The 12,171-nt window shown below is 44.8% G+C and overlaps 1 protein-coding gene and 1 non-coding gene across 4 annotated transcripts in view; one reads left to right on the forward strand and one right to left on the reverse strand.

The window, feature by feature from the left end:
• The window catches only part of SOX5 (SRY-box transcription factor 5), a 444,166-nt gene that overhangs the window by 90,902 nt on the left and 341,093 nt on the right, over nt 1–12,171 (forward strand). The gene's annotated exons all lie outside the window — the stretch shown is intronic.
• TRNAA-UGC (transfer RNA alanine (anticodon UGC)) lies at nt 4,613–4,684 on the reverse strand. The gene has a single exon. It is a non-coding gene; the product is annotated as a tRNA-Ala (tRNA).

Consider the following 12,171-nt stretch of genomic DNA (forward strand, 5'->3'; position numbering starts at 1 on the left):
AATGTGCCTACAGGTTCAGAAAGGTTTCTAGTGGTATTAAAATTTCCAATGATATATACGGGGAGGGGGGGCATGGTTCAGTGGTAGAACATCCACTTGGCATGCAGAAGGTCCCAGGTTCAATCCCCGTCATTTCCAGTTAAAAAAATCAGGTAGGAGGTGATGTGAAAAACCTCAGCCTTGAGACCTGGGAGAGCTGCTGCCTAGGGTTGCCAACCTCCATGTATTAGCTGGAGATCTCCTGCTATTATAACTGATCTCCAGCCGATAGAGATCAGTTCACCTGGTGAAAATGGCCACTTTGGCCATTGGGCTCTATGACATTGAAGTCCCTCCCCTCCCCAAACCCTGTCCTCCTCAGGCTCTGCCCCCAAAACCTCCTGCTAGTGGTGAAGAAGGATCTGGCAGCCCTACTGCTGCCAGTCTGAGTCGACAATACTGACCTTGCTGGTCTGATTCAGTATGAGGCAGATTCATGTGTTCATTTGTATGTCCCTGCTTGGACAATCTCCTTTTTGAGTAGGTTGGCGAGCCTGATTATCATGTCATTTGCTTGCGGCTTCTACGGAATTTGTTCTGGCAATCGAAAAATGGTCCATCCGCACCTACTCTTTACCCATCTGTGCTTCACGTATGTTAAGTATATAGCCATTAACGTTAAAAAAAAAATCGGAAGGGGGTGAAAACCCCTGACAGGCCACCAAATCAAACCGACATGCAAAAAAAAAAAAAAAAAAAGTAAAAAGACGAATCTTGACTCTCATAAGCAAACGCCTGTGCCTTTGTGTTCACCCCCTATATGTGTTCAAGGTCTCTCGGTGCTCCATAGGAACTTTTTAATTATTTTTCTCTGTTTGATGTTGCTAAGTATAATGAATGGATTGCCGAGGAGTTTTTGTAGAACCCTCCATGCGTATCGGTTCATCCCAGATAGGCACAGCGAAAACTGGTTGGATTGTACACCGAGATTTGGTCTTATAGATCTAATGACCGGAAGCACCAGATGGTTTAAAGGCAGGCTGTATTCATCAAATGATACGTCCCTGTCACAAGTAGGGGCTTTCTTTCTTTCACCTGGACAAGCAAGTCTGAAATTCTCTACTGCCAGGGATTTTGCGATGTATTGTTTTCTCTCTCCCCTCTTTTCTTGTTGCCCACCCTGTGGCAATCTGACTGTTATAGTGGTTCCCGACTTCATTTGAAGCTTCTCTTCCGTTTCTGATTTCTGTCTTAAGTTTTTATTTCAGTTTTAATATCTTGTTGCATTGAGAATCGGAAAGATGCCTTGCCTCCCAGCCTGGGAGGAAAGGCAGAACAGGAAAAACGTACATTTATTTATTTAGGTAATTTATAGTCTGCCTTTCTCACTGGTACTCGGTGGATTACTCAAGGTGAATCAATGCAATCAACAGGTTGGGACATTCGATGAACAGTGAAAGAGGATTTGGGTGGTAGAACCTACCAGAGCCAGCATGGTGTAGTGGTTAGGAGCGGTGGACTCTAATCTTGAGAACCTGGTTTGATTCCCCACTCTTCCACATGAAGCCAGATGGGAGACCTTGGGCTAGTCACAGTTCTCTCAGCCTCACCTACCTCACATAGTGTCTGCTGTAGGGAGAGGAAGGGAAAGAGATTGTAAGCCAGTTGATTCTCCTTAAAAAGGTAGAGAAAGTTGGCATATAAAAACCAACTCTTCCTCTTCTTCTTTCTTCCCAGAATTATAACTGATCCCCAGACAACAGAGGTCAGTTCCCATGGAGAAAATGGCTGCTTTCGAGTATGGACTCCATGGCATTATACCTCGCTGTGGTCCCTTCCTTCCCCAAACCCTGCCCTTCCCAGACCTCCAAACTGACAGGAATCTCCCAACCCAGAGTTGGAAACTCTAAATGTACCTGTCTGGATGTGGTGATGGGGAATGGTTGAACATTGTGAGGCTGGTGACAGAGGCTGGCATGGTTGGGTACTTGCTGAGGCCCACCCCCTAAATGGAGATGTGGGGTTGCACTCCCATTTCCCAGTGGAATAGGGAATGCTGACTCCTGACTGGAGATACAAAGTGCCTGGCAGTGAGGTGGGAGCAGAACATAAGAAAGATTCACTCAGGGGCCTCCTCTGGGTACCCCTCCCAATTGGTCCAGACATCCTTGCAACATCTCAAAGTCTCCGGGGGGCAATCTCTCATTTCCTGAGAGGACCGTGTTGGTGGGTATGGTGACTCTTGTTCATGGTATTAAGGCCTTCTGACACTCCGCTCCCTCCATTGTAGCCAGAGTTGTTGGCTGGGCGGGGGTAGAGCTTTGACTAGAGGAGGAGATACTCATGACTGGAAGATGATACTGCCACAAATGAAGAAGAGGAGTTTTCTCTACCTTTATGGAATCCCAAAGCAGCTTACAATCGCCTTCCCCTTCCCCTTCCCACAACAAACACCTTGCGAGGTAGGTGGGGCTGAGAGAGTTCAGAGAGAACTGGGACTACCCCACAGTCATCCAGCAGGCTTCATGTGGAGGAGTGGGCAAGCTAAACCAGTTCACCAGATTAGAGTCCACTGCTCGTGTGGAGGTGTGGGGAATCAAACCCGGTTCTCCAGATTAGAGTCTACCACTCTGAACCACTACACGATGCTGGCTGTCTTGGAGTGGTCATGTTGGAATGGAGGAGAAGAGAGACGTTACAGAGGGGCTGCAGATACTCTTTCGGTCCTGGAACATAAAAACTAGCATCTAGTTCTGAAATGTTTGAATGCTTCCCTTGGTAAAATACTCCTTCTCTATGCAAAAGCAGCAAGTTGTTTTCAAGTCATTCGAAACACATAGCAGACGATCATGACTACATTTCAAATACAGTCATTTACACATGAACAAGGGTAGCCAGGAAAGAATGTCAGCTTTCTTTGAAGATTTCTCTATAGCTCCTCTTGCTTTCAAAGAAGTTGAACAAAGGCTTGGCTCTCCAGCAGTGGGGAAATCTTCCAAGAAAACTGAGGATTCTTAGAATTGTTTTTACTTGTAGGTGAATGACTTCTTTGGAACGTGGCGAAGACTTAATTTTCAATTTTTTCGTTAGAAATTGGGGGAGAAGGGCTGGACATCTCATAAGAAGGAAATTTCACAGAGGTGATACCGACTTAGCCCTGTCCTAGATGGCCCTAACAGGTGTTTGTCCCGCTGCTGCTTTAAGACTGCCAGAGAGGGGGAGCTCAACACCTCCCTAGGCAGCCGATCTCGTCAGATCTTGGAAGCTAAGCAGGGTCAGCACTGGTGTTTGGATGGGAGACCACCAAGGAAGTCCAGGGTTGCCCCGAAGAGGCAGGTATTGGCAAACCCCTTCTGTTCATCTCTTTCTTTGAAAGCTCTTCGGGGTCACCATAAATTGGCTGTGACTTGATGGTACTTTTCACCACCATATGGACATAAGCATCTTTCGGGTTTCAGCAGGGAACAAGGCATTCATCAAGCGGGAATAATCTCTCTTCATTGATTCTCTCATGGGAGGAGTCAAATTGCCCACGGTTAAGGTGGCGTTTCAAATATATTGAATAGATAGTCAGGACATTATATAGGGGGTGGGGAGGATGTCAAATAAAAAGGATTAGTTACATTTTAAATTCCACATTGGTCAAAAGAGAGAAATAATAGGAAGAGAAGTGAAAAAATACGTTATCAGTGGGAATTACGCAATGCGACCGTGCTTGCAAAATTGCAGTTTAATACAAATAAGAGAAAATAATACAAAACACAGATAATCAAAGGGAAGGAAGACACTTGGCCAAGGAGTAATGGTGGGGGGAAAAGATTGAGGTGTGACAGAGCAAATTAGATGTGAGCTTCCTCTGTGGCTGGGAAAGGAAAGTAGGAGGAAACAAGGAGGTAATTGTCCTGCTCTTCATAGCTTCTGGTCCGATTACATGTAAAAATATTGTCTTCAATCCGAGACGCCTCAAAAGATGTCAACAAATTGGAGGGATTTCAGAGGCGAGAGGGAGAAATGATGAAAGGGCTGGGAGAACTCATTTGGGGAGAGAAAGATTGGAAGAGCTAAAGATGTTATGCAGCAGGGCTAAATGCTGGGGGAAGAAGGGCCGGAAAGGATTTCAACCCCACATGGACGCGGAGTGGTTTTAGTTGGTGAAAAGGATCACTGGAACAAGGTGCAGCCTCAAAAGGACATTTGGGAACGACCGGGAGGGGAAAACACACACACTACATACACACACACCGTTTCTCATCAGCTTGTCTATTTTGTATAGCATCAGCCTTTTCAATAGAGTTGCCAACCTCCAGGTGGTGGCTGGAGATTTCCCACTTTTACAGCTGATCGTTAGGCGACAGAGATCAGTTCCCCTGGAGAGAATGGCCACTTTGGCAATTGGAGTCTAGGCACTGAAGTCCCTTCCCTCTCCAAACCCCACCCTCCTCAGGCTCCGCCCCAAAAACTTCGTGCCGATGGCGAAGAGGGACATGGCAATCACATGAACACATGAAGCTGCATTACACTGAATCAGACCCTGGGTCCATCAAAGGCAGTATTGTCTACTCAGACTGGCAGCAGCTCTCCAGGGTCTCAGGCAGAGGTCTTTCCCATCACCTACTCGTCTAGTCCCTTGAACTGGAGATGCCGGGGATTGAACCTGGGACCTTCTGCATGCAAAGCAGATGCTCTACCACTGAGCCACAGCCCCTCCTATCTGTTAGCCTAATAAAAATTGGAGGTTGCATCTGTTGATCACCTGACATGCACAGAGATTAACTTGCCCTGTGCATTTATGCCGAGGGATTCCAAATGGCCATCACACTGCTGTTTGTGGTTGTAGGAACCCCGTGAACCAAACAATGGATGAAACCATTCTGGTTTGCAAACAGAAAACAAATAATTAAAAGCAACCTCGCCTGTCCTCATCAATGGAAAATCCATTCAAAATTGTGGTGGCGTTGTTTTTCCAGTGGACCTCCAAGACTGCGTCCGCAGCCTTGCCTATCCATTCATTACCGTCCTCAGATGGGCAGTTATGCTAGTAGCTCTCTGGCTTGTAATTACCCAAAAGGCAGGCGACTGCGTGAGCTCTAGTCAACGAAGGACTCTGGGGCTCTGTCTGTCTGTGGGAAGGTGATGGGGGGACAGCACTAGGAGGAGAAACAAAGCTTGTACTGAAGTCAGCGGTCGTGGACAAGTTGCAATTTGTGGTCTGTTATGTGTTTGCTGGTGGTCCTTAGACAGGAAGTTAGCAACGGCCAATTCATTTACTCGGCTTACTTGTAGAGATGCTAACTTTAGTGTCGTAGGGTTTGGGTTTTGGAGTTTCCCTGCAATAACGGGCACGCTTGCAATGTCTATTGGAGGAGTTATGAGAAAGGAAAGATTATATACCTCCAATAGAATAATGGCTTGTCAAGATGTTGGAATTAGCGGAAATGGCCAGACTGACTGCTCTGGTTAGAGAAAATAACTTATCTAAGTTTGTAGAAAATTGGAAACCATTTATTGACTTTTTGCGTGATATGGAAAAAAATGAATTGATGATTTGTGGGTTTGAAGGGTAGAAGAATAAGAATGTAGGCATGATAGCGAAAGGTTTGTTTTTTTTAGTTGTATGAATAAATAAAAAAATTTTTTGCATATGCAGCTAGAGAACAGATTGTAATTTCTTATTTAGATTTATATTCGATACAAACAAAAGCGGAAGAATTTTTTGTCTTTGTCTTTCTGTTGTTTTCCTTTCTTTCCTTTTCCTTTTGTTTATTGTGTTGATGTAATTTTGATAACAATAAATTTAATACAATTTGAAAAAAAGAAAAAAAGAAAGGAAAATTAGGAGGAAGAATTCCAGACAGTGAGATGTATTCAATGCTAGAACAGTCTCCCTCTTGAGGTGATTGAGTCTTTATCATTTGAGGTTTTCAAGTATTGATTGGATACATACTTCTCGGGAATATGATAGTTGTAGTTCCTATGTTGGCAAAGGGTTGGACTAGATGACATAACGAATTATTACATTTGTGGAATTCACTGCCAGAGGATGTAGTAATGGCCACAGGCATAGACATCTTTAAAAGGGGATTAGAAAGATTCACAGAGGATAGGTCTATCAGTGGCTACCAGCCATGGTGACCGAAAGGAACTTCAATGTTCAGAGGCAGAAAACCTCTGAATCCCAGTACCAGGAAGCAACATCAGGGGAAGGCCTCGGCCTCTGTGCCTTGTTGTTGGCCCTCTGAAGGAACTGGTTGGCCACTGTGTAAGACAGGATGCTGGTCTAGATGGACCACTGGTCTGATCCAACAGGGCTCTTCCTACGTTCTTAGGATGCTGGACTCGATGCACCACTGGTCTAATCCAGCAGGGCTCTTCTTATGTTCTTAGAAAGCTGTACTAGATGGGTTACTGGTCTGATGCAGCAGGGCTCTTCTTGTGTTCTTGGGATGCTCGACTGGATGAACCACTGATCTGATCCAGCAGGGCTTATGTTCCTATGACCCTGCTGATCCCTTCCAGCGTTGAGATTAAATAAATAAATAAAACAATAGCATCAGATGATGTGCTTAAGTATGGAGGTGGCCTTCTCCCTGAGTTGAAGGTGGAATGATAGAACCATCATTAGACGTGCTCTATATACTTGTTTATTTATTCAGATTTGTATATCCAGTCCTTTGACACTGCAGAATCCTCAGTGCCTAAAGTGGTGATGACCTGCTGGACCAGATAGACCAGCATCCTGTTGTACACAGTGGCCAGCCAGCTGTCACAGAATAACAACAGACAGCGGATTGAGGCCTACTCCCCCCTCCAATATTGTTTCCTAACACAGGTATTGAGATGTGTACTGTCTCTGGATGGCGAGGTTCAAATTAGGCATCATGGCTGCTAGTCACTGATGGATCTCTGCTCTGTGAATCTGTCTAATCCCATCGTAAAGCCAGTATGTTGTACTGGTTAAGGGAAGTGGACTGTAATCTGGAGAACCAAGTTTGATTCTCCTCTCCTCCACATGAGTGGTGGACTCTAATCTGGAGAACCAGGTTTGATTGTCATTCCTCCACATGAGTAGTGGACTCTAATCTGGTGAACCGGGTTGGTTTCCCCACCCCTCCACATGAAGCCAGCTGGGTGACCTTAGGCCAGTCACAGTTCTCTCTGAACTCTCTCAGCCTCACCTACCGCACAAGGTGCCTGTTGTGGGGAGAGGAAGGGAAGGTGATTGTATGTCGTTCTGAGACTCCTTAAGGTATAAGGGTATAAAAACCTACTCTTCTTCTTCTAAAGCCATCAATGGTAGTGGTCATTGGGTGTCCACTGACAGTGAATTCTACAGTTTCATTACCAGTTGAGTGAACAAGCACTTTATTTTGTCCATCCTGAATTTATTGCCCATCAATTTTATCGGGTGCCCCAAGTTCTAGTATTATGGGAGAGAGCGAGAAAAGTTCTCTACATCCACTTTCCCCATCTCATCCATAATCTGATAAACCTCTGTCATGTCCCCCTTAGTCATCTTTTCTCCAAATCTTGTGACATCTTTAAAGACAAACATCAGTTGATAGCAGTGAAAATCTTAACAGTGAAAAATAAAAACACAAAAAAGCAACAACAAAAATGGCAACTTTACACTAAGACTTAATGAGTGGTATAGTGGTTAGAGCTTCATACTAGGATCTGGGAGTTCTGTGTTCAAATCCATACTGCCATGAAGCCTTCTAGGTAACCTTGGGACCATCTCATACTCTGTCTCCCAGCCTCTCCTATTTCAATAGGTTGTTGTGATGGGAAAAGGGAAAACTATGTATGCTGTCCTATGATCTCCTTGAAGGATGATTGGGACAAAAATACACTAAGAAGGTATTAATCCCTCCATCTTAACAAATAGCAAACAAAATGATCTAAACAGAAAGCAGCAAAGGAGAAATTAAGACAACCGGAGTTCTAATTAATGGAGACAGTAAATAATTACAAATCTGTTTCTCGGACAACAAAGTTCATCTAAAAGAGGACCATCTTCAGCGAATGGTGAAGTACTGGTAAATTTTCTCTGATGATACGGATCTGGCAGGTTTTCAAAATAGTGAAAACCCTACAACATCTCTTTAACCTGAGACAGAAAAGAAACTTGAGAACACAGCACAGACCACTATTGTATCATCTTCAGTCATCTGATCCAAAGAATCCTGTAATTTACCTCCATTTTATGTTCAACAGGACAAAAATCACAACATGACTAAGAGCCAAACGTTATATGCTGTAATGTCCCTCCCCCAAATAAACCATTACTGCAGTTGACATAAACTGGGAGGTGTGATGTGATCATAAATGGGAAAGGAAATGTCTGTGAGACAATCTGTCTATTAAAATCTACAATCATTGGCATGGAAATACAAACACTGGAGGAATCACCCCATATTCAAGGGCTGCGCTGAGAGCCAAATTCGGTGTTGACATGTTACTACGAGGCTCAGGAAGAATCAATAGAAATTAACCACAATATTGCTTCTGGTGTTTGGGGAATCCCAAGTGAAATGGGAAGCTCTGTCCTCTTAACAGTGTGCTGGAACTAGGAAATCTTGCAACAAGGATAATCTCTCCCTCCATTTCACCTTATACTATGGGTTACTTTTCGATAGGGAACGGAAGCCACTTACAACATTCTCTATTTCTCCACATCCCAGTCTAGATTTCCAACCTCCAGTGTTGGCACTAAGATAGTTCTGGGGAACAGTGCCAGAGGATTTTGTCCCTCTGTATCCTTCTGGTGTGAGAGTTCTCGGTTTTTGTATAGCAGTGAAGTTTTAATTCCACAAATTTATGGCTATGGTTTTTGAAAGTCTGGGCCACATTGTCCTGATGTTACCAAACAAGGTACCCTTTGCCTCCGACAAATGTGGTCTCACCCTCTCCTCCTTGATTTTAAAGGCTTTAGAATTTCTTCTGTTGTTTCCATCTAACTCAGTTTCCTTCTTGGCTTCCACGAGGGGTCTCTGGGATTATCACCCATGTGAGTCAACGTAAGCCTACCACGCTTGAGCTCAAACAATTAAAAACATACTATAGGAATCTTTCTGACTAATATCTCATATGCCTCCAAAGTGATATTTTAATATTGCTTCCGGAAACTGGGTTGAGAAAAAGAAAAGAGATCCGAACGGAAACATGCTAGGCCTTTCAACGAATACAGAGAAAGAAAGAGTCAGAACAAATATCGTTCTTGCTTTGTCCAAGCTTAAAAAACACACACACACCCCAAAAACAATGTTTGCTCTTCAGGAGCAAAATGGAGAGGCCCGCTGACGAACTGTGCAAAAGAGAAACCGTTTGGGGGCGAGGATAAAGTCCATTGTCTGGTGGCCTGACTTTACCTGTCAATCACAAAGGTGACAAGGGGGGTAGATTAAGCAAAGCTTCATCAAGATTAACAAAGGAAGATTATTGACCTCATCCTCAAAGGCAGAAGCCTGTTTTATCATTAAATCTTGGGAGGAGGGGGATGTTCCATCATCGGTGGACGGCCCCGTTTGGCGGTTAGAACAATGACTTCCACTGCGATTAGCGCCAGATGGACTCAGAGGACTCCTTTCTTGGGTCAATCTCTTTTCTTCTTAGTACGGGGGCAGGGAGGGGAAGATGAGCATTGTTCCATCCTCCGACGGGGCCTAAGCGAATCCTCCGCTGCCCTTAAGAGTGAGAAACCGCGGCCTCGCATCGAGAACCGTGACGAGTAGGACACAAGTTCACCACAGAAAAGTGGCCCTTGGGATCTTTTTTTGTGTCGTGGTGCTGTCGTAGCGTTAGTGTCAGATTCACGAGGGGCATTAAACGAGTCCTCGATTCCCGTGTGGTGTGTGTGGGAACAGCTGCTGGCCTCGTAAAAGTGTTAGGAGGATTAACGCGGCCAGAGGCTGAAATGTAATCAAAGGGGGACAGGTGAATGGCTCCTTAGTACAAAGAAAATATTCCGGGAAAGGGATTCGGAGGGGAAGACAGGGCTGTATCTTAAGGAAGTATCTTACAATCTCTTGAGAGCTAGTGTGGACTAGTGGTTAAGATCAGTGGTTTGGAGCGGCGGAGTCTGATCTGGAGAACCGGGTTTGATTCCCCACTCCTCCACATGAGCATAGATTAACATAGATTGCATTTAAAGCCTTTCACAGCTGGTGATCAGGAGGCGAGCTGAACCAGTAGGCATTTGAGGATCTCTAGTTGTGACTGGCCCTGACTCGGATGGCTCAGCTTAACCCAATCTTGTCAGATCTTGGAAGCTAAGAGGGGTTGACCCTGGTTAGTATTTGGATGAGAGACTATCAAGAAAGTTCAGGGTCGCTGCGTAGAGGAAGGCAATGGCAAATCTCCTCTGTTCGTCTTGTGTCTTGAAAATCCTTTGGTGGTCGCCATAAATTGGCTGCAACTTGGTGGCAATTTCTACCTCCAAAAGGATCACTTCCCCGACCTGGATGGCCCAGGTGAGTCAAATCTCCAAAGTTAAGCAGGGTTGACCCTGTTTAGTGCTTGGATGTGAGACCACCAAGGAAGTCCAGGATTAGGGTTGCCAGGTCCCTCTTCGCCACCGGCGCGAGGTTTTTGGGGCGGAGCCTGAGGAGGACGTATTTATAAACTTGTTTAAAAATCAACTGTATTATCCACCTCCCTGAAACCTTATTTCAAAACTCTTGCCTCCCCTCAAATCCATCTCTATCCTCACAGGTGTTCACAGGATGTATTTGGCAAAGAAAAGCGCCAGCATGGTATACTGATTAAAGTGTTGAACTGGGATCTGAGAGACCCAGATTCGAATCCTCACACTGCTGCGGAAGTTTGGCCAGGTGACTTTGGGCCAGTCACACACTCTCAGCCTCTCCTACCTCACAAGACTGTTGGGAGGATAAAACAGAGGACAGGAGAATGATGTGAACTGCTTTGAGCCCCTATGGGGGAGAAAACGGGGATATAAAAATGGTAAATAATGAATAAATAATAATGGATGTGAGTTTGTTTTAAAAAAGCCAAATAAAAAGAAAACCACATCAGAGGTGTGTGTTTTTTTGTTTTGTTTTTTTGGAGGGGGAGAGGTGAAAGCAACATTAACTTGCACAAGAGCATCGATGAATGTATCAGAGCAATGGGATGAAGAACTTTCTTGTCTCAAGAAGAAGAGTTGGTTTTTATAAGCCAACTTTCTCCACCACTTAAGGAAGACTCAAACTGGCTTCAATCACCTTCCTTTCCCCTCCCCACAACAGACACCTTGTGAGGTAGGTGGGGCTGAGAGAGTTCCGAGAGAACTGTGACTGGCTCAAGGTCACCCAGGTGGCTTCATGAGGAGGAGTGGGGAATCAAACCCAGTTCTCCAGATTAGAGTCCACAACTCCAAACCACCCCTCTTAACCACGACACCATGCTGGCTCTCTCCCAAGAGGTACTCAAAGTGGCTTACGTCATTCTTCTCTCCTCCGTGTTACTCTCACATCAACCCTGCGAGATTCATCAGGATGAGAGCATGTGACTGGCCCATGGCAGAGCAGGGATTCAAACCTGGGTTTCCCAGATACTAGTCTGACACTTTAACCACTACACCACACGGGCTCTGTTTATACCCACCACCGGCAACACAAGAGATAGCTTAAGATATACAAACACTGAGAAATTAAGAGCGGATTGCCCAAGGAAAGGGATAAAAAAAAAAGCAAACGGAAGGTGAGGGAGGGGGGGGGGAATATGTTTGAAATCTCAAAAGGTGTGAAGAAAGGCACTGCAATCCGGACAGACCAGAAAGGGGCTGTTGAAAGTCAAATCCATTAAGAGAGCTCTTGGTGACGTTAATGAGAGCCGGATCTCACCTTGTTGGAAGAAATCATGCACCTGTGTCATTAGATTTGCCGCCAGCGAGCATCATTAGAGTGCACATTTGTGTGAGAAGCCTTGTCTTTGAAAGAATCTTATACACACACACATACACACACACACACATGTATGTACTATAAGAGAGATGAGAAGGCATTAAAGAGAATAAATTAGAAATATCTAAACAATCCCATCCATAAAGAAGAAGTGGTTGTTTCCAATGATTGATTGAGGGCAGAGGGAGAATGATACATACCATCACCATCTTGTCCAAAATGCTTACTCTCTGATAATGGTTTCATTTCCGTGATCAACTAGTTGTCCTGACATTAACCGCTGTGGGGG

The sequence above is a fragment of the Euleptes europaea genome, chromosome 3 (genome assembly GCF_029931775.1).
Source record: "Euleptes europaea isolate rEulEur1 chromosome 3, rEulEur1.hap1, whole genome shotgun sequence".
Lineage (NCBI taxonomy): Eukaryota > Metazoa > Chordata > Lepidosauria > Squamata > Sphaerodactylidae > Euleptes > Euleptes europaea.